Source organism: Mesoplodon densirostris, chromosome 3 (genome assembly GCF_025265405.1).
Source record: "Mesoplodon densirostris isolate mMesDen1 chromosome 3, mMesDen1 primary haplotype, whole genome shotgun sequence".
NCBI classification, from domain to species: Eukaryota; Metazoa; Chordata; class Mammalia; order Artiodactyla; family Ziphiidae; genus Mesoplodon; species Mesoplodon densirostris.
In genome coordinates, this window is record NC_082663.1 from 115924067 (window position 1) to 115946263 (window position 22197).

Consider the following 22197-nt stretch of genomic DNA (forward strand, 5'->3'; position numbering starts at 1 on the left):
CTGCCAAGGGCAGACGTTACAAGTGGCAGACACATAACTAGCTTAAACTAAAGCAGAATGTATAGGGTAATGTCATTGGGAAGTGTAAGGGAGATCTGTAGAGCTTCAGAAACAGCCAGATGAAGGGACTTTGTCAGGGCTTTGTCTTCTCCTCTCTATCTTGGCTCTGATTCTCTCTTTTGGCCTCATTTTCAAGCAAACTCCCTCTACATGGTGGCAAGATGGCCCCTGGTAGCCTCAGGGTCACCCTTAGCTTAGCAAGGGTGACAGTAAGAAGGAAAGCTCCTCTCTCTCAATATCCATACATCAGTCTAAGAGATGACACTTGTTCCTTTGCTTGAGTCATATGCTCTTCTATGAACCAATCACAGTGGCCTGGTTAGCGGGGAACTATGGTAACCCTCCTGGGCCATGTATCCACCTCTGGGGTAGGGTGTCTGGTCCTGTGGTTAAAATAGAAAGGAAATGGTACCATAAAGGAAGCAGGAGAAAGTGGATTGGAGAGTATGGACAAAATCCACAACTACTGTAGCTCAGCGGGGACGTTAAGAGCATTTAGGTTTAAGGGCATTTAGGTTGCTTCCGTGACCTGGCTATTTGTTTTTTTTTTTTTTTTTTTTTTTGCGGTATGCGGGCCTCTCACTGTTGTGGCCTCTCCCGTTGCGGAGCACAGGCTCCGGACGAGCAGGCTCAGCGGCCATGGCTCACAGGCCCAGCTGCTCCACGGCATGTGGGACCTTCCCGGACCAGGGCACGAACCCGTGTCCCCTGCATCAGCAGGCAGACTCTCAACCACTGCACCACCAGGGAAGCCCCTGGCTATTTTAAATAGTGCTGCAGTGAACATTGGGGTGCATGTGTCTTTTTGAATTACGGTTTTCTCTGGGTATATACCCAGTAGTGGGATTGCTGGGTCGTATGGTGGTTCTATTTTTAGTTTTTTTAGGAACCTCCATACTGTTCTCCATAGTGGCTGTATCATTTTACATTCCCATGAACAGTGCAAGAGGGTTCCCTTTTCTCCAAACCCTCTCCAGCATTTATTGTTTGTAGACTTTTTGATGATGGCTATTCTGAATGGTGTGAGGTGATACCTCATTGCAGTTTTGATTTGCATTTCTCTAATAACAGTGATGTTGAGCCTCTTTTCCTGTGTTTTTGGCCATCTGTATGAAAATATATGTTTTTAAAACAAGCGCTTAAATATCGCTTACTATGTGCCAGGCACTGTTCTAAGTCCCTAACAAGTCTCTATTCATTTAATCCAAATAATAATTCTATGAAGTTAATTTTACTGTTACCGCATTTTACAGATGCCAAGACCAAGGCACAGATTGGGTAAGAAACTTGTTCAAGGTCACACACGTAGTAAGCAAGAGAGTCTATGTTCAAACCAGGAGGTCTAACTTTGGAATGCTCACCACTACGATTTTATCTAGTTAAAGGGCATCCTGGAGAACGAGAAGTTTCTGTCTCCTTCCCCTCTCCCCAGTTCCACAACACTTCCAGATTTTCACCTGCTGCTCTGGATTTGCAGCGGAGTGCACATGTGGTTTGGCTCATCAGAGACTATGTGTCTGAGGATGAAAACTGAGAATGTAGAACCAGGGAGGTCAGTTGAGTTAACTCAGAGGGTGTTTGCCATCAGAAGGAACAGATGCTGTTTAAGTCAGGAAGAAATGAGCGTTCACTCCAAGCCTTGCTTTAGAAAGCCTCTTTGTTTTATGACTCTGGGTGCATGCAACCCTTTTAATTTTGTGTTTTGGATTCCAGCCATAGCAGGCCTTCTTTAATGTAGCAGATGCCTGGAGACGGGAAAGCGGGTTCCTACGCTCTACATGAAGCAGCCTTCCCTAGAGAGGAATCTCCCAATTATGTTGCTCTGAAAAAGAGAGGAGAAGAAAAGATAACTTAAAAAGGACACATTAAATTTACACCACACGTAAAGTAACCACTCCTTTAGGCATCTGTAGACATTTGGAGGTCAGGAAAACTTTTGAAAATCTGATGAAAGCTACAGACCTTTTCTGCAGAAAATTTGTACATAGGTATATATACAGAAACGTGCACGTTCATTCCAGGGGGGCTCCTGGAGTCTCTGATGTCTATCCCTGAAGCTTCAAGGAGTCTCTGGCCCCAAGATTCCTGTGCTTCCAGGGGAGACAGCTGTTACTCTTTTACTTTACTTTTCCTTTTTTCGATACATTAAGATTCTCAAGTTCTGTGTTGTGAAAATAAAGGACCTGTGGACTATTAAGGGATCATTTCACAACAGGACACTCAAATTTTACTGGAAAAAAAACCTGTCAAATGTTGGATAAAGTCATTTTAGTGTATTCTCTGGTTGGCACAAAACCTTGGCTCATTCTGTTAAAAACTAACGTGAAGTTTCTTTTGAAAATTGTAACATGATTTTTTTTCTCTCTGGGATCATGGGGTATGTCTTTGCAGATCATTTCTTTGGGACTTCACTCTTCTCAGAACTTTTCTCAGTTTAGCTCTGCCTTCTGCACCGTTTCCAATATTAAGGATGTGGGGTAGGGCTAGTTTGTCAGTTGAAGAGCATAGAATTTTCAGAACTTGGAAAGGTGGCTTTATTGTTTCCTGGACAATGTCCAGAGGAGTCACACAAACTTAGACATTTCTTCCTTTGATGTCTACTTGCCATGACTGTGTGAGGAAGTGAGAGGTCTCTTAGGTGGCCACTAGGACCCTTTATGGATCTCCATGATGTCATTCACTGATACTTCAACACTGGGTGACCCCTCTGAACATCACCACATTCTTCCACTTCTACTGGGTGTGTACTGGTCATTTAGGGAGAATCTTCTGAGCTATAGCAAAGGGTTGGATTGAGATCTATATTAAATATATGGAAACCAAACCCAATTCGCCTCAATTACCCTACATTTAAAAATAGAAGTTTAAAAATATGGAAAGACCGAGTTAATTATTCCAGTTCTTCTTTTTCCATATATACTCCCACATTTCCAGAAAATTATCTCCATATTGGATCTGCAAAATTCAGGGTGGGAGTAGGTCATTGACCAAACATTTAGGCTGGTTCTTTACATCAAATGAATAAATAACACAGTTATTGGAAAAATTCAAAGAAAGGGCTCATTTTCTCCCTAAACATCAACTCAACTAGAGGGAAACTGTTTCGGGCTTAAATCAGGGTTTGTGAACCTCAGCACGATTGATATTCTGGGCTGGATAATTCTTGGTAGAAGGAGGCTATCCTGTGTATCGTAGAATGTTTAGCAGCATCCCTGGCCTCTACCCAGTAGATGTCACTAGCACCACCCTCCTAGATGTGACAACCAAGATTGTTTTCAAATATTGTCATATGTTCCCTGGGGGCCACAGTCACCCCTGCTTGAGAAGCATTGGCCTAAATTTTTTTTTTTTTTTTTTTTTTTTTTTGCGGTATGCGGGCCTCTCACTGCTGTGACCTCCCCCGTTGCGGAGCACAGGCTCCGGACGCGCAGGCTCAGCGGCCATGGCCCACGGGCCCAGCCGCTCCGCGGCATATGGGATCCTCCCAGACCGGGGCACGAACCCGTATCCCCTGCATCAGCAGGCGGACTCTCAACCACTTGCGCCACCAGGGAGGCCCTGGCCTAAATTATCCAGAATTAGGTTTCTCTGTAAGTAATATAAAATCGAGTACTGAAGCTGCTTCTGTTTGATCTTTCTGATCAGGTGAATGCTAAACTGAAAAGGCAGATTGTCTATTTTGATGCCCCACTAACTATATGAATCTGTTCAGGTCATCCTGTTCTACATTTGTTTTTAGATCCCATTTGATTGCCCAAAACCAGGACTTCCTTACTCCTTTCCTATGGCTCTGACAGGCCTGTTTGCTGTTTGATAATCTTTTTCACTCTACAGATCTTTAATGAGCTGTCTGATTTTTTTTATGCCCTTTGAGTTCTGGGTAATGTCTCAGTCCTTTGGAAGGAGTTTGCCTTCCTGTCTTCTATGTTATCATCTCTTAACGATTTAAGACCTAAGCTGAGCCTACACAGCAACTTGGAGAAGTTGGTGTCTCTGGTTGATTTGATCAGTATTTGGACACATAGTTCAGGAAGCAAAACTGTTGGCTTTGAGATCAACATGTGATTGTCAGAAGGAATCCCATTATCACAAATTGTTCTCTCCATATGTGGGTGCAGTGACTGCAAGACAGCAAACAGTTTGTTTTGGGAAGGATTTTACTGGCTGTTTGAAGGGAGGAGTGGCTGAAGCATACAAAATATTTAAACCAAATTTTTATGTCTTATAATGTTCAACAAAGCTCTCTGCAAACATCAGTTCTGGGAAAAAAATTAAAAAGGCATCCTCCAAAGCAGGGTTATGGGCACTTCTGGGAGTTGTAAAGCCATGCAGTCTCCAGAAATATGTGCCTTCCAAGGGCTGGAAACTTCTGAATTAACAACAAGTAATCAGTGAGTGTGACAAAGAGTTAAAGTACACAGACTTTACTTTCACAAAGTTTATGATGTAGTAAAGAGTTTTAAGACGTAGACCTGAGATTGCAAACTGATGGCCAGCAGGCTAAATTGGGACCATGGATTTGTTTTACTTGGCTTGTACAGGGTTGGCCTCTTGAATGTCTAAGAAAGAAAAAAAGAGTGAAAGAATGAAAGAAGTTGCTAAACTGAGATTTTGGTTTTAAAATCTGGATTTCCAGCTGTTTTTGAAAAATCAGAAGATCTGCCAACACTGGGTCCTTATTCCCACATTTCCCCATGGTGACATTTGGCTGGAGTGAAATAGCAGCTGCCCTCTCTGGTTCCCCACCCTGGCCCACTACACTCCCTCACCAGGCCTCTGTCCCTCTCTGAGATGACTACCCTTAATGCAGAGACTTGGACAACATTCACCACGCCTCTTCACTGTGGAAACAAACGGCCAAAGCCTGGAGCAAAATAGCAGATTCCCATTTGTTTCAGGTGAGATGACCCTGGCTCAGACCACCTTGGTGGCACTAGAGGCAGTGAGCAGCGGTCAGATTTGGGATATATTTTGAACATGGCGTTGGTAAGATTTCGTGATAGTTTGGTTTAGGGAATGAGAGAGAGGATTTGAAAATGACTCCAATTTTGATTTTTATTTAGATTAATTTATTTCAAAAGTAAACCTATAGTGGAATATTGGAAAACCAGGATTGAACTTTTAAAATGAAAACAAAATTATTTAAAAGTTTTTCTTCACTAGTACTCTCCGAATTGGGTGCCCTAGATGGTACTATTACCCTTTTCTGGGAAATGCTGACACTTTGGGGAATTGGGGAAGGGGAGAGCATTGAGAAGAGCCCCAGTAACTACAAAAAGAGAATTCGGCTCTTGCCCCCTGAGACGGAGTAGAGGGACATCAGCCTATGGATGGCCTCTGTGCACCTCAGTGTCCCCACCTGTCCAGGACGGTGTATCTTGAACCACTGGGGTGTCAGTACATGGGCAGGCCTACTTCAGGGAGCTACAAGGTCTGGCACTGCAAGAGCAGTGGGGGATGGTAAAGGCTCCAAGGTTTCCACGTGTGAGGGGGGCTTAGGGCAACCAGTAAGAAGCTGCAAGATGTTCAGAAGCTTGTTTTGAAGCTACTTTTTCACAAAAAGAGGACTCTCTTCTCTCAGATTTATATTACAAATCATTAAGAGTAGCAAAGTTGTATCCGAAGATGTTTTCATTTACACTTTAACGTGACTGGGGAAATCTCCAACTGTCCATGTCGAGGACAATTATTTTATTATAACGTGGGTTGATTTGGTTAGTGGAGACTACTAGTGGCTATCGGGACGGTGGGAACTAGCCTACTGCCATTCCTGGGCCTGGCCATGGACGAGAGAAGCCTCCGGCAGATCGGAAGCCAGAGTTTGCGGGCACCGAGCCAAGAGCGGTGGCTTCCTTCAGCCGCTGTAGCGAGGAGGCCCTTCCCTCGGTGGGTCCCACAGCGGTCACTCGGCGGCTTGCGCGCATGCGCCGACCCCGCGGCGTCCTCCCCGGCTCCTTCCCTCCTTCATCCGGGTCCTGGGCGAGCGGGCGCCGTGCGCGTGTCCCGCGGCCGAGCTGCTAATAAAGTTGCGCTGTGGGCAAGCGCAACTACGGCGCCGGGAGAGCGCGCGCCGCCGGCCCGTGAGTGAACGTGGGGTCCCGGGAGGGGCGGGCGAGCGGGACCAGGGTTGCAGGCTCTGCCCGGACGCGGCTCTGCCCTAGCGGGCGGACTTGGGCCGAGGCGGGGGCGTGCGGCCGCGGGCGGAGCGGAAACCACCCGGGCCTGAGGGGCGGGAGGTAGGCCGAGTCCCGGCCTGCCGGGGTCCAGGCGGGCGGCGGTGGTGCGGCCCGTCTGCCTGCGGAGGCCTCGCCTGCCCCGGGGCGTCCCCGGACTGTGGCGGGAGGCGTTCGGGACGCCCTCGCGGGGATCCCCGGCCCCCCTTCTGTCCGGAGGAGCGGTTTGTTCTCCCTCATCCAAGCGCCACCCTCAGTACACACCCCTGGTAGGATTGCCGAGCTCGACCGAGCAGCCTGGTCGGCTACATTGCAAAGCCGTCCAGTGGCTTGATGAATCCGTGCCGCCGTCGCTTTGTGTTTCAAAGATAAGGATCTACGCTTATCGGTGGAAATTACACTCTGGGCAGTTGTGACCTGCTGCTGCGGTCAGCTGGTAGTTAGACCCGGTTTCTGCCACTTGCCATGCCAGTTTTCATTATTGCAAAGATTTCTTCTACTTTATGTAAACTTTAGCTGCAAGGAAAACGACTAGCGAGGTCTGTTCGCCTTCACCATATTCACCCCCTACCGGGGTCCTTCACTTCAGTGTCTGTACTCATATTCCGGTCTGTCCCCCTCCCCCTCCCTCTTTCCTGCCTTCCCCTTTCAGCTGCTGTTATTACGTGGAGTTTGGAGCCTAAGCTTTGAAAACTCCCATGTGGCGCCTGTCTTAAGTCGGAGCATGCTCAGTAGCCAAAACAGATTTTGGTTGCAAAAAGAACTGGGGCGAGGATAGTCGGTTATTTGGACGTTTGCCCGCTTCCTAACAAAATGTTCCAATTCTGGTTTGGATGGCATTGGAGAGTGGAGCTGTAGGCCAGCCTAGAGGTGAGGAATGCCTGAACACCCTGGGCCAGATCTCTATCTTGATTGTAGAGACATTGTTTCCTGACCAGCTGGAGGTCTAGAGAGAGACTGGGGGGCCGGGGGAAGCATTCCTGGCTGCCTGTGCGTTTATATGGGTGTGGCACTCAGTGTATCTTGTTTACCTTATCTTTCTGTGGAAAAAGTTTTGAAGTCTGGTTGGGTTTGTCACATCATGCCTGTTGCTTAGCACCACCAAAAGTGTTCTTATCTATAACAACGAAGACTGGATAGGTGGAAGATTGTGGGTTGGCCTCACACAAGTTGAGAGGAAGGGGTACTTGAGTTGATGTTTTTTAAATTCTTTTTTATTGATTCGGCAGGTGAGTTGTTATAAATTCTTTTTTAAATTCTTTTTTAAATTCTGTTTTTAAACGGGAGTAAATTTCCTTAGAGTACCCGGATTGCCCAGAATGAATTAGTTTTTAACTTTAATTTGAAAGCTGAAAGGTTGAAAACCTTAATCCCAATAGATTAGTTACTTTCCAAGCAGTTTAAAGTTGCTGCTAGATGCCAGTGTTGTGGGGAAGACAGTACCTAGACACGATGTGAACATTTATTGATCTGAATATTTTTATGCAATTAGTGTGTTCCAGATTGAGTAAATAGGAATTATTTATAGATCTGAACAAATTATTTTATATTCTTACTTTTACGCTACTTTGGTAACTTTTTTCCTCTAAGATGAATCAGAGGTTACAAGAATATGAAACAATTCTTAAGAAACAAGTTAACAAAGTGTAACCTTCGTAAAGGTTGTATTTATTATGTTTAGATTTTTAAAATTTAACCTTTGCATAATTGTCTCTATAGCATCCTCCGTTCTTGCCTCTCTACCTTGCTGATCCCTCAGTCAGTGTGCCTTTCCTTTTCACATAGCTGCTGTTATCGCATACACTTTACCCATTTATTTTTGTTAATAAAATCGAGTTGTCATTTATGCTTCCATTCCTTTCCGATCACAGCTGAAACAGGCAATAAAAGTTTGATGAAACTTCCCAACTAACTTTCCTCTTCGATTTTAAATGCATCCATATGATATGGTCTAGTTAAAAGAAGAGAACAGAGACGGGAAGAGAAAAGAATAAAATATTTTTGTAGGTTCTGTGCAGATTTGGTGGAATTATCTACTTGTCTGGTTCACTGCGGTAGGCGCCACAAAAATGGGTATATTGATGTGTGTTGCATTTCCTTCCCCTCTGGCAAAGTCAGTTATTAATTTCAGACAGAGACAGTGGCAGAATGTTGTTACTAATGAGGTTTGAATCAGATTGACTGGTTATGTAACATGTTGCTGGGAGTATTATTAAAAGTTGCCTTTGTAGCAAGGTAGAGGCAAGTAAATTCTGCTTACCCTCTTCACTGGGTTTTCATTCTTGGCTGAACCTGAAGGCACATTAGACTATAACCATAATTATACCTGGGCAGCCTGTCTGTTTCCTGTTTTCATCATGAACCCAAACATTATGATTTGCAGTGATGATCCTTTTTGTCCCTTGCATTAAGCAGAGGCAGTATGTTTTCGCTTGCTTCTGAAAACAGATTTGTAACTTGGTCAAATCAAAGATACTGGCTTCTTAGTGTTTTGAAGACTAGGCAGTAAAATGTCAAACAGTTTTTAATTTCTTTATAACTTGAAATACTATCTTAAAAAATCTATTTCACACATATTGTTTAATTGTAAATTTTAATGTTACCAGTAGTTTGTAGAGTCTTTGAGTAAGAAAGCCCTTTTTGTTTATGACTTACCAGTGTTTATTATTAACCAGATGTATATGTTGATTCAGGCAGTGAGCCACACATTTGGGTGGATTTCATAGCTGACTTGAGTACTCTTTAGGATATAGCTGCCTTTATTCCCCTGGTTTATCAGTATTCCCTGTTCGCTTTACTTCTAGAGGGTCTATGTTCTTTGTCTCTCTTTTTTTGTGCTTCATACTAAGCACAAAAAAGAGACTGAAATAGTTTCTTTTCTTCAAATGTTACAGGTGCCGTATACCCTATGGGTTTGCCAGTGTATTGATAAGGTCAAAGACATTGGAGAAGATTTCCTTTTGTTAGGGACAGTCTTATAAAAGGAAATTTTATAAACAGCCTGGGGGATGATTCTTATTTCTACCGGTCTGGATATTTTGGAGAAAAGAATATCTGGGAGGATAGGACCCAAGAAGACTGCACAGAGATAGTACGCATTCTCCACCAAAGATGATGATGAATGACCTCACAAAGTCTCTCCATGTTTTTTTTACACCTTGTTTTTCTACTTCCAAAGTTAATAGAATAAAAGTAATTGAAATTCTTAGTGCTGGATTATCCAGTTCATTGCCATTACCTAGACCTCTGAATCTGAGAGGTGCATTTACTACTTGGAAGGTTAAGATATAAAATTCTCTTTGAAGAATTGTTAAAAACTAGATTGTTGTTAGGACCAGCTAGTTTTTCAGTCTCATATTCTAACAGCTTTTATTGTTTCACAACTTTGAAAAGATGGCGTAATTACAGAGTTACTAGGTTTTTCATAAATAATCAGCTAGTTCTAGGCTTTGTAGTTTTGATACTTTTTTTGCCTTGGGCACCTAGGTGGGGAGATTTTTGTTCCTTTTCTAGTAGAGAGGTGGTTTTAGTAACTTTTCTTATTGTATCCCTAACTTGGTTATGATAGTATTTTAGAAGAAAAAATTCTTTATTAGATGGTTCTGTATGTGCAATACTATAATTGTAATTCACTATTAGAAGACGGTTGTTAAAGTACATTTTGTAAATAGGGTTTGCTCTTGAATTCTTTGGTACACCAGTCTCTGCTTATTTTATATATATATATATATATATATATATATATATATATATATATAAAATTTACAGACTGATATACTTTGGAAATTTGAAAATGGCCTTATCTGTTGTGAGATTTAACTGGATTTTTCTTTTTGGTTTCTGTGTATGTTGTTTTGTTATTACTGAAAATAATAGTAAGAAAAAAACTAGTGTCACCTTCCCACCTTTCTTTGAGCATAGCAGCTGGAGTCCTGTGAACAGTCTTACACTTTTCAAATTTAACTGTGATCTCAGAATATGGCTGGTACTTTCAAGGCAAGTTTTGTTCTGTTCACTTCTGTTTTCATGATGTGTTAGGATTTGCCTAGCATCCTATCTGGTAGGCTGTATAACTTGAGATCTAGTTATTCTGGTTTGTGTATTTCCAGGAAAAAGGGGGTTGCTGCCGAACTTTTTCAAAGCTAGTCTTTTGTTTTCTTTCCCCTTCTTCACATCATTCTGCCCACTTAGGTGAGTAGGTGACTTGACCTCTGGGGTACACATGAGGTATCTGGAAAACATCTTCATAAAGCATTGGAATATATGTTGTGTACATGTTAGCTCTTTGTACTCCAGAGACACATTTTATAACGTAATGATTTGGTATCTGCCCTTGATGATTTTATAATTTAAAGGAAAGCACTATAAAGATTGACCAGCTCTGTGTCTATTCCTGTGCCTACAAGCCTCTACAGGTATACTCAGACACATCTGGCAGCAATGTCAGAAATCGTGCAGGCTCTGGCAGTGAGTGATACATCTAGATCAGGCTCTGCTTAATTAGAGGACTTAGAGGAGCAGGCGAGGTTTAAAGAGTGATTAAAAACTGCGAAACAAAAGTCTGGATGTAGGAGATAAAAAAGTAGAGACTTGTGTGGTCACAGAGAGAGACTGACTAGGCGAGAGTATTATGGTGTGAGAAGTGTCAGGGATCATGAGTTCAGCTCCTGAATGGCTTTGAAATCCACTGTGAGAACTTTGGATGTCTTTGGAAATTGGGAGCCACAATTGGGAAAAGTGCTGATTTAAGTGTTTCTCTAGGAAAATGATTTTGATTTTACGATTGTGATTGTATTTCCTCCTCTTTGTAGATGTTCCAATAAAGAACAGGATTTCTGAATCTAGGAGAGTTTTGGAGCCAACGTGCCCTTGGTTTCTTTCTGTTACTTGAGTGTAGTCATCGATGTGGCTTACGTGCTTTATAGTAATTGTATACCTAGATCTAGGATTGGTTTGACAGTGGTGGTGGGGTGTCTACTTTTGCTGATACTTGGTGACTAAGGATGTTAGAACCACAGGGGTAAGACAGTTTTAAAGCTTTACCCCCACCAACCACAAAATGTTATCTTTGAATGTATATAGGCAAGTGACTTTCTCCCATTGCAGATGGTCCTAAGGGCCTTGGTTCTCAAACCTACTGCAGAACTTGGGATGCTTATTAAAAATATGGGAGGTAGGGCCCTACTCTCAAACCTAATGAATCTGAATTTTGTGGAATGGTTATGAGGAATTTGTTTCTTTAAAACCCCCACCTGTAATTCTTCTGTGTAGGTTTGCCTGAGACGATGGTGGCTTGTGACCCATACGCACATTTATTTGCATGGATTGATGTGCTCAGGAGATTTGCCTTTTGGCTAACAGTGTTGGGTGAAATTTTTGGATTGGTTTGCTTGCCTTTTATTTTGGATTGAAGCAATTAGAGAGATGTCGGAGCAGAAAGTGAAGGAGCTGTTTCTATGAATTTACCTCTGAAGTCTGGGCATGAGCAGTGTGTGTCTATGTGTCTGCCTGTCTGTTTGGGGGAGACTGTTGAGGGAAGTTTGTGTGTGTGTTTATGGCAGGTCGGAGGTTCTACTCAGGTAGTTTGAAGTAAGAACAAGACTTTTGGTTTCTTGACATTAATAAAAATTCATTTGAATGGAAGCCTGGTAAAGTTTAACAACATTTTATTCATACACTTAATGTATGTAACATGTAACTCCAGATCATCCTTTAGCTTCCCTATCAGCCTTTCCCAAATCATTTGATGACAAATCCTATTCTTTGGGTAGCCCAGGCTGATGGCTTGGCATCATTATTGACTCCTCTGTTCTCACATTCCCCGTTCTCTTCCATCAGGAAACCTTTTGTCTCCCAAAACATGTGAAATTGTCCATTTCTTACCACCCCACTGCTGTCACCCTGTTCTGAGCCATGATCATCTCTTACCTAAATTGCTTCAACTCTGAACTGATCTCCCTGCTTTTTATCCCTGCTGCCCACCCCCGCCTCCATTATTCTTAACATGTGGGCCAGAGTGATTCTTTAAAATAAAAAAAGTCTGAAAATATCATGTCTTCACTCAGAGTTCACAAATGGGTCCACATTTCACTTACCATAAAAGCCAAAGCTCTTATCACATCCAGCATGGCTCTCTTACCTATTTGACCCCATTCCTTGTTTTCCCCTTCTTGTTTACTTATTCTCAGGCTTCATGGTCTTGCAGTTAACTTGAGTGTGCCACGCATGCTCCCTCCTTGGGATTTTCACATTGCCTCTTGCCTTTGCCTGTACTAGTTTTCCCCTAGATATCTGCCTGGCTTACTTATTTCCTTAAAGTATTGACTCAGTTGGTGCCTTCTCAGAGAGGCTCAGCCCAGCCACCTTAAAATTACACCTCTCCCACAGTGCTCCCCATCCACCTTCCTCTGCTTTATTTTTCTCCATACCATTTTTCACCTAACAAACTATACTGTATCACTTATTTATTGTCTTTTGTCTGTCTCCCTCCACTGGAATGTAAGCTACATGAGAACAAGGATTTTGGCCCCCTTTATTCACTTGTATATTCCCAGCTCCTAGAATTCTACTTCAATAAATAGACTTTTGAATGGATAACTTGAATCAATTTAACAAGTTCTCTGAATATGCTTAGTACTGTTTTTTAGAAATTACATTCTAGTGGGAGAGACAAAAATCAAGTAAACCAACGAATAATTACAAATTGGTAGTACAGTGAAGGAAATGAATATAGTATTGGATTAGAGATTAGGGAAAACCTACTTTATATAGAGTTAGATGATCAGGGAAGGTCTCTGGGATGATAGCTAAAGCTGAAGCCTCAGTGATGAGAGAGCTAGAAATCAGTGGTTGGAGCTTGAGGAAAGTGGTCCAGGCAGAGAATGGCATTTGTAAAATCTGTGAGGAATCTGTATGGTACAAATGCCATACAGATTCCAGTACAGGAAGATAAATGCTTTTGAAAAATGAATTCTTACTATTATTTATTGGAAGCAGAAAGTATTTGCCCCTAGTTTTTGATTGACTCTTCTTAAATTTCAGTCTCCAAATTTGTATAACCCTAAATATACTGGAGAGAATTCTTTTGAAATAAGAATGACTCTTATAAATCCTCTCTTTAGTAAGAATTTTAGTATAGTTGAGGTACATCTGCACTTTGGTTTTAAAGTAGGTTTTTTCCCCCTAACTATACAAGAAATTCATGTTTATTTTAAGATGTACAGAATTGCATGAAGCAGAAAGTAAAAAGTACCCTGAACCCCACCCTACCCCCATGGCTAATATCTTTTCAAATGCTTTGTATTCACATTCTCTTTCATTCATTAGACAAATATTTACTGAGCATATGTATCACTAGACTTACAGTGATGAGTGAAACAGATATGGCTCTTCTCATTTACATTTTTGCCAGGTTGTATAGGTAAATGTAAAAACAGATATGTTAAGTGCTACGAAATAGAGGTAGGTGAAGGAGTAAGTGTGTATAATAGGGGAATTTCACCTAGGCAAGGTAGTCTGGGAAGGCTTCCCTGAAGAAGGGATGCTTGAGCTGAAATAGAAGTAAAGTGTGTGTGTGTGTGAGTGTGAGTGTGAGTGTGTATGTTTTGTAATGTGATAGATTCTTTTGTAAAGCATGATATCTCTTAATTTTATAAGATTTTCATTTATGGTTGAGGTGCCACTCTTTTTCTTTGGATTTCCAAGGTACTGCTCTGTATTGTTATTGTCCAGTTGATAGTTGCAGTTTTTCAGAAGAATTTCAGGGAACCTAATACACACAGGGATTTCTGAAGCTCATAATTAAATCCCAGTTTTCTTTCTAGCTGTCTGAAATGACAAAACCCATTAGTGAAAGAGTCATCTAGTTAGGTCTTCGTAAACCAGAGGTGAACTATAAAAAGCCAAGGTATACTTCCCTGGTGGCGCAGTGGTTGAGAGTCCGCCTGCCGATGCAGGGAACATGGGTTTGTGCCCCGGTCCGGGAGGATCCCACATGCCGTGGAGTGGCTGGGCCCGTGAGCCATGGCCGCTGAGCCTGTGCGTCCAGAGCCTGTGCTCCACAACGGGAGAGGCCACGGCAGTGAGAGGCCCACGTACCGCAAAAAAAAAAAACAAAAAACAAGGTAATAGCAGATAATTACCTTGTGTTCACAGTTTTCTTAAGTCCCTCCAAGTTCTGATGTACGAAGTAGCACACATTCCTATCTACTCAGTTACTGGCCTTCTGTGCTTGCTGTATATATTTTTTACTCTGTTTTAATACCCCATCTCTGTTGAGTATCATATGGAAATCTTTAGAAACTAAGTGATGTGCTAAACAGCATATGAAGCTCTTCATAACATCTTCTCTTTTTCCCATTATTCTTTATGATCATTGAGATTACAGATAGTATCTTTTAAACCTCAGTTCCTAGCACAAAGTATTCCTGGCTTACTAGGCACCCAATAAATTTGAATAAATCAAATTCAACTCTTCTCTTTGTATCATTCTCCAAATTTTTATATTCATTCCTCCTGTCTTGAGCTTTAAATGTCATATCTGCTTGGACTTGGATCAGTACTTGCTTCCTTATACCCCTCCACCATCACCTTTTTGCTTCATCTTGGCAATAACTAGAATTCCCCTTTTTGGGTGAGCGGTGTCTAATTCTTTCAACTTTTAAACCTTTACTTGCTTTTTTTTTTGGTTGTGTATGTGGAGTCTTAGTTCCCCCACCAGGGATTGAATCCGCACCCCCTACATTGGAAGCGCAAAGTCTTACCGCTGGACTGCCAGGAAAGTCCTCAACCTTTACCTTTCTTGACTGCCTCGTTTCTCTTCTTGGTGGTCAGCAAGTCCTATGGATTGTTTATCTGTACTGTCCCTCATAACTCTTCCTTTTCTGTCTCTACTACTGTCACTACCTCGTCTGCGTACCACCACCCTGGTGTGGCTTCCTCTCATAGTTGGATTACATGTTTTCCATTTACCCTCTCTGCCCCTTTTGGGTAAGTCTTTACTTGGCTACGTGCTATTGCCATTTTTGTCTTCTCAAAATGGCTCTTTGAACATGTCTTTCTGCTTAAATAGAACTCTGTACTGCATATAAGATTACTTCTGGCAGCCTGACTCCTTTGCCTTATATTCAGTCTTTCTTTGTTTGGCTCTCATTCTGTGGTGGTATCTTTCCCTTTAGCTTCACGATCTAGCTGATTGTCTCCTCCTAGTCTTTCTTGCCTCATTTGGCTTAATGATATTTGGTTTTCCTTATTCTTGTCCTTTATTACCAACTGGATTATGAATTATAGATTGTCATATTCCTTTTTGGATCTTGTGATAGTCATTCCTAAAATCTGTGCTAATATCATGAGCAGTTATCCACACCTAATCATTAAGGCTTTTATTCACTTAAGTGCTGTGTGTATGTGTGTGTGTGTGTGTGTGTGTGTGTTTGGGTGGGGGGAACAGGGAGCCTGTCAGAGCTAGGTTATTGTACAGTTGCTGAGCCCTCCACTTTTTGCTGTCACCAGCCATTTGAAGCACAGTTAATTCCTTCTTAAGCAATCGTATTCATAAGTGTGTAATCTTTTCACCTTTTCCTCCCCTGTTTTCCAGTTATATTGGCATAATTCCTCTTCCTTTCTGTTCTTTTTGTGGTTCCCCTAAATAGATAGAAGTTTGAAAGTGTTTGATCACTAGATATCATTATATTCACTCAAACTGCAATAATGATGAGAATTGACTTACTTTACACAGATTATCCTGTGTATTTCCTAATGGGATATTAGATTTTGGGGGATTCTCTGGGTTTTAAGCTAGAAATAGAAATTCCCTGAAAGATATCTTGGGCATTGTTCATTTCATTTGTGAGATTTGTTTGTTTGTTTTATTGACTTCTTTATTAACCTCCTATGCATTGTTTTAAGAAGACTTGGCTTTTAAGAAGGCTCAGTTAATATTTAGCATTCAGAAAGGTTGGGTTAGTATGACTCCAGAAGAGCAAAAAGAAAACAGAATTTGTCTTCTGTCCCCAATTATGCTATTGAAATATGGCTTTAACATTTATAAATAATAACTATTTTGAAAGAGCTTCTCATGGAGGTTTATTGCAAAAGAAAATAATTCCATGATTTAAGTTCCTTGAAGCCTACTGATATTTTGGTTTTTGTAGGAACTAAATAAGTCACCTTTAAAGAGTAATAACAAATATTTTATTCCCAATGGTGTACTTTAGGAAAGCTTCAATGTATTAGGTGACCTAGGATGAGGATGACAGAGGCACAAATAGAATTTGCTCAGAAGCCAGGTTTTCATGTAGGGTATTGTCTTACATATCTGGGCTGTCAAATGCATCTTCTCTTCTACTTAGAAGAAAACTCAGAGGTAAGCAAGCCCTGGAGCACTTGAAAGTACCAGAGGTACAAAATACTTACTCTGTGCTAAGTAGGTCCTTTTGGAGCTAGAAGAAAAGTTCATTTTCCTTAGGTAGTTTATACATCATTAGGTAGTAGCCAAGCTTCTCCAAAATCAACACTCAGGAATGTGGGAGAAGCTGTGAGGAATGGAGAAAGGGGAGGCAAGAAAGGAGAATGAGAACAAGAAAGAAGGGAGAGCAGTAGATACTGGTGGGAAGTGATGGGGAACATCAGAAAAGACTTTGGGACAGGAGGAAAGAAAAAGCTGCCTTATTTCTTCTAAGATACGCATTTTTTCTACCTCATAACATCTCTGAAATTGGTATGTGTCTTATAGCCGATGGCATCTGAATATTAGTTTTGGCTAGGTGGCAGTTTTGATGTTGTCATTGCACGTGCATGATCTCTGCCTTTGCTGTTTTCATTGCTGTCATTTCTTTCATTTACACCCTCTGGGAAGATCAAGGAAGCAGCAGTATCAAAACTTGCAGGATGGGTGTCAGTGGCTTGAACAACAATCCTAGAGTAATATTGGAACACTCTTCAGACCTACAGTCTTGATGGCAGAAGGATGATATTATGAAGAAAAAAATCTAAGTGATGAGAAAGCATGGTGTGATAGTTTAATTTGCAGCCTTTTCTTCCTTCAAGGTTCATAAAATAATGGAACCTCTTAAGTAGATGGCTTTGTATATTTGATGAAATAAAGTAGCCCAGCTGTGTATTTAAAATCCTGAGCCTGATGTCAAAAAATTTCATGACTGGGCTTCCCTGGTGGCGCAGTGGTTGAGAGTCTGCCTGCCGATGCAGGGGGCACGGGTTCGTGCCCCGGTCCGGGAAGATCCCACATGCCGCGGAGCAGCTGGGCCTGTGAGCCATGGCCGCTGAGCCTGCGCGTCCGGAGCCTGTGCTCCACAACGGAAGAGGCCACAGCAGTGAGAGGCCCGCATAGCGCAAAAAAAAAAAAAAAAAAAAAAAAAAATTTCATGATTATTGCAATAATAATGACTGCAGTTTCCCTTTGCTCAATATGTACTATGCCAGGCATTAAGTGTGTATCTCATTTAATTCTCAGAACTGATACTCATTATACAAAATAGGAAAAGTGGATATTTAGGTGTGTTAGATTCAGAATTTGAACCCTAGTTCATTAGACTTCAAATCTGGTGTTTTTGTGTGTTACAATACGTATATTAATATCCCTGTGTATATTAGCCTTATTGTACATATCTAGTCAGTTTTCTTGTTCTACCACCTATGTTCCAGCAAACTGAACTGTAGTATTTCCCCATACTGGTAGATAAAAACTCTGATTTTATGTCTTTATCAGAATAGCATTTATGCCTAAGATATAGCTACTTCATGCTTTTTGTCTCCCTCCACTCCCTTCCCACAAGGGCTATCCCCTGAATTTCTTTTAGCATCCTATACACCCTAGGGGATCTGCCATTCTCCATGGTGTATTGCAGATAGGAATGGGCACATCTTAGTTGATTATTAATTTGTAATTCTTACGGTTAAGGTCTGGACCTGATTTATCTTTTAACCCTTTAGCATCTAGTTTAGTGGCTTGCCCTTTTTAGGTACACTCAGGAAGTATGTGTTGTATAAATAAGCGTATAAGTCTCCTATTGAGTTTAGCATGGGTGGTATATATTTGTGCCTCAGTAGACCCTGAAAGCATTGTAGAAAGGGAGTACAGAGGACCAAATTTAACTACCCAGCAATCTGTAACCTCTAAAGGCTGAAGTTAATGAATATAGCCTTTTTGGACTTTTCTCTATTACTGGGATAAGTTTAGAGATAATATAGAAGAGTATTGTTGTTGGTTGTGAACACAATCAGCTGTTTGAATTGAGGATGGGTGTTCTCAGTGTTTCTAAATTTATTTTATTTAGTGAAAGGCGAAGGGGGTGTGAAAAATTGAACCAACTTTTCAATAAGAGATTTTAAATTAAACCTTTTGGGTACTAGAAAACCTAATCATACTCTTATTTTTCAAAGGTATTGCAGGTTCACTTGGGACTCATTGCATATGCTAGTATTTGCAAATCAAAAAAATTATTATTTTACTCTATTTTTTGTATACATAATGAAAAAATTCTATCGTAATGGAGGACTTTTGTGAGGGTAGTAAAATAAATCTATTGCGCTATCCCAAGCACTCTGATACTTTTATTTCAATTTGTGGACCAATGTCTGATTTTAAATACATATTTTACAGAAAAGATGACAGGAGAAAATTGATCTATCACATGGGTACCATAAAACAGTTTTACCGGGACTTCCCTGGTGGCACAATGGTTAAAAATCCGCCTGCCAATGCAGGGTACACGGGTTCGAGCCCTGGTCTGGGAAGATCCCACATGCCGTGGAGCAAGTAAGCCTGTGCGCCACAACTACTGAGCCTGCGCTCTAGAGCCTGTGAGCCACAACTACTGAGCCTGTGTGCCACAACTGCTGAAGCCCATGCACCTAGAGCCCGTGCTCCACAACAAGAGAAGCCACCACAGTGAGAAGCCCACGCATTGCAGCGAAGAGCAGCCCCCGCTTGCCACTAGAGAAAGCCCATGCGTAGCAACGAAGACCCAATGCAGCCATAAATAAACAAACAAATAAATAAATAAAATTTAAAAAAAAAGAAAAGCTTATGCTATATTTAGGTCTTCGTGAGCCAATGATAATTGGTTCAGGAAAATACCCATTCAAAATGAAACCACTTAAAATGCAGACCAGTATTTCATACTGAATTGTGAATAAAAAGTCTGATTGGGACTTTATCTTAAAAACTTAAAATTTTGGAAAATCATTAGGTTATAATTGTAAACATGCATTAAGTTTTATAATGAACAAAGACTGAATTGAGTATGGATAGGCTTAATTTTTCTCACAAAACAATTTAGCATGATATGACATCCTTCATGTTTGGCATTTGTGGTACTAATATTAAGAGCATTTTTATTTTTGTGAGAATATTCATAAAAATATGTATGGATTTTCCCATGGACTTCTGTTAATCTGTTGACAGTGAAGTTATTATTGCTTAATGATAACTATAAAAGTGGTGAATTTCCCAAACTCACTGTTCATCATAAGTGCAAACCACTGCAGGAGTACCATCTATCTGGGTCATATTGCATTATTCCTGTGGGTCTCAGAGGCAAAGAGAACCGCACATCTGATGCTTACGTTGCTTGATGGGCCATGATTAATAAAGTCCTTTGTCTCTGACTCAGGAGTCTCATGTTCTTTGACAGTATGCATGAAAGAACAATAGACTTGTTTGTTTATAGGATAGTAAGGTAAAATTAAATCCTAGACCTTGCATCTTTTGCTCTCGTTTTAATAAACTTTATGAAATATTACAATTTTTGCAGAATTTGCAGTTTCACTTGTGGTTTAGAAGCTGTTGTAGTAAGGGAGATGCTAGTGAACAAGAACTAATTATAAGTGAACAGTACACTAGTAAATTTTTAAAAGATTTTTAAAATTGAAGTATATCTTAAAGTGCACAAATCTTATGTGTATAGCTCAGTGAACTTTTATGTATGTGTACATCTATACCACCATCACCCAGATCAAGATATAGAAATTTTCTAGCTCCCCAGAAGGCTGTCTGGTCCCCTCTTAGTAATATTCTTGCCTCTGATGCCATAGGTTAGTTTTGCCTGTTTTTGAATGTCATGTAGTTGGAATGATAAAATGTGTAATCTTTTGTATCTGACTTCTTCAGTATATCAGTGAGATTCATGCATGTTTTACATGTGTGTGTTCTTTTTCATTGCTGTAAAGTATTCTGTTGTATGAATTTATTACTATGATTTATCTACCCACTCTACTGTTGATGAATATTTGGGTTATTTCCAATTTGGGACTATTACAAATAAAGTTGTTATGAACATGTACTTGCCTTTGGGTTGACATAGCACTTGTTTCTGTTGGATATATACCTAGGAATGGAATTGCTGGGTCATAGGGACCTATGTTTAGCATTAGTAGATGTTGTCAAACAATTTTCCAAAGTGGTTGAGCTAGTTTATATTTTTGCTAGCAATATGTAAGAATTGTTCTGATTGTCATGAACACCTTCTCTCTCTCTCTTTTTTTTTTTTAAGTCTAGCTATTCTGGTAGATGTGGTGTGATATTTCACTGTCTTTGTTTGTTTTTTAAATTTCTTTGATAACTAATGCTGTTGAGTCCATTTTACCATCTAATGGCAATTTTGATATCTTTTGTGAAGTGCCTGACCAGGTCTTTTACTTATTCACTAGTGAATTTTTATAATCAATTTTGCTCCCTTTTTTAACTTTAGATAACAAGTACTTGGATTACTTGCACATACCAGTTATGCAGTTTGGAAAGTTATAAAACATTTTTAGAAAGAATTCAATTAACATGTTTAAAATTTTTAATCATTCCATATTTAAAGAGGTGAGTGCAAAGTTTGTCCCTTCCCCTTTCCCAGTGCTAGAAATTCATGTGTGAATAGCATGTTTGAGTTTATAAAACATCTATTACATGTATGTATATGTGTGGTTTCAGTACTTCAGGCACACATTATTTTATTACTTCATCATTTTAATGACTTAGGAACCATCATCCCTATTTTATAGAAAAATTAATAGGCTTAGAAAGAGTGATACCTGGTCATGGTCATATACCTAGTAAAGGACAGGATCTGATCCTCTTCTGTTTTCATTACATTGATAATACTTTAAAAAATTAAAAATAGTGCATTTTTGAGTTATAAAATATTTAAATGTAGAAAAGTAGAGAAAATAATATATGTGATGATTTGTCAGATTTTCTTCAAATCTAGTTTTAAAAGAAACACAGCTAAAGCTTTTCCATTTGATCTTCCACCTTCTTTCTTCTTTCACCAGAGGTAGTCAGTATTCAGTATCCTGAGGTTGGTATGTATCATTCCCATGCATACTTTTGTTCTCTTACTATATCTGTGCATGTCCATAAAGAACTCCTTTTTCTTGTTTTAAATTTTATACAGTTGCTCTTATAAAGGTATGTATGTTTTTACAAATTGCTTTTTTTCAACTCTCTACTCACTTATTTAATAAATAAGCGCTATTCTAGGTCCACGGGAATATGATGATGGATAAAGAAGACAGGGCTACCTGCCTTCTAACATTTCTGTGGGGAAGGCATGTAGTTAATAAATAAAATTGATATGATATCAGATTATTATAAATGTCATGAAAGAAAATTGAGCAGGACCAGGGGATAGAGAATGATGCAGGAGTGGGATGTATGCTATTTTAGATAAAGTGGTCAGGGAAGTCCTTTTTCAGAAGGTGAGTTTTGAGCAGCTGAATTAATTGAGAGAGAAAGCCATGTTAAGATCTGGGAGAGGAGAATTCCATGGGAGGGAGCATCAAGTGCAAAGGCCTTGAGGTAGAAATGACTTTGGAGCATTTGAGAAATGGAAAGCCTTCAAGTGTAGTTACGAGCAGTTAGCTAGGAGAATGCTAAAAATGAGTTTGGAGGAGAAGCCAAAGGCTGGATCATGTAGGTCCTATAAAGTAATGTTAAAGAATTTTGTTAAAGAATTTG

General features: G+C 40.4%; 1 protein-coding gene across 2 annotated transcripts in view; it reads left to right on the forward strand.

The window, feature by feature from the left end:
• SMAD5 (SMAD family member 5) overlaps positions 1-22197 on the forward strand; it is a 67579-nt gene that overhangs the window by 9415 nt on the left and 35967 nt on the right. The window contains exon 1 of one of the 2 annotated variants that reach the window (XM_060093389.1): positions 6021-6140. The exons of the other annotated variant lie outside the window; for it this stretch is intronic. The gene's annotated coding sequence lies outside the window, so the exon portion shown is untranslated. Of the gene's footprint in view, positions 1-6020; positions 6141-22197 lie in introns of those variants that run through there. 2 annotated transcript variants of the gene reach the window in all.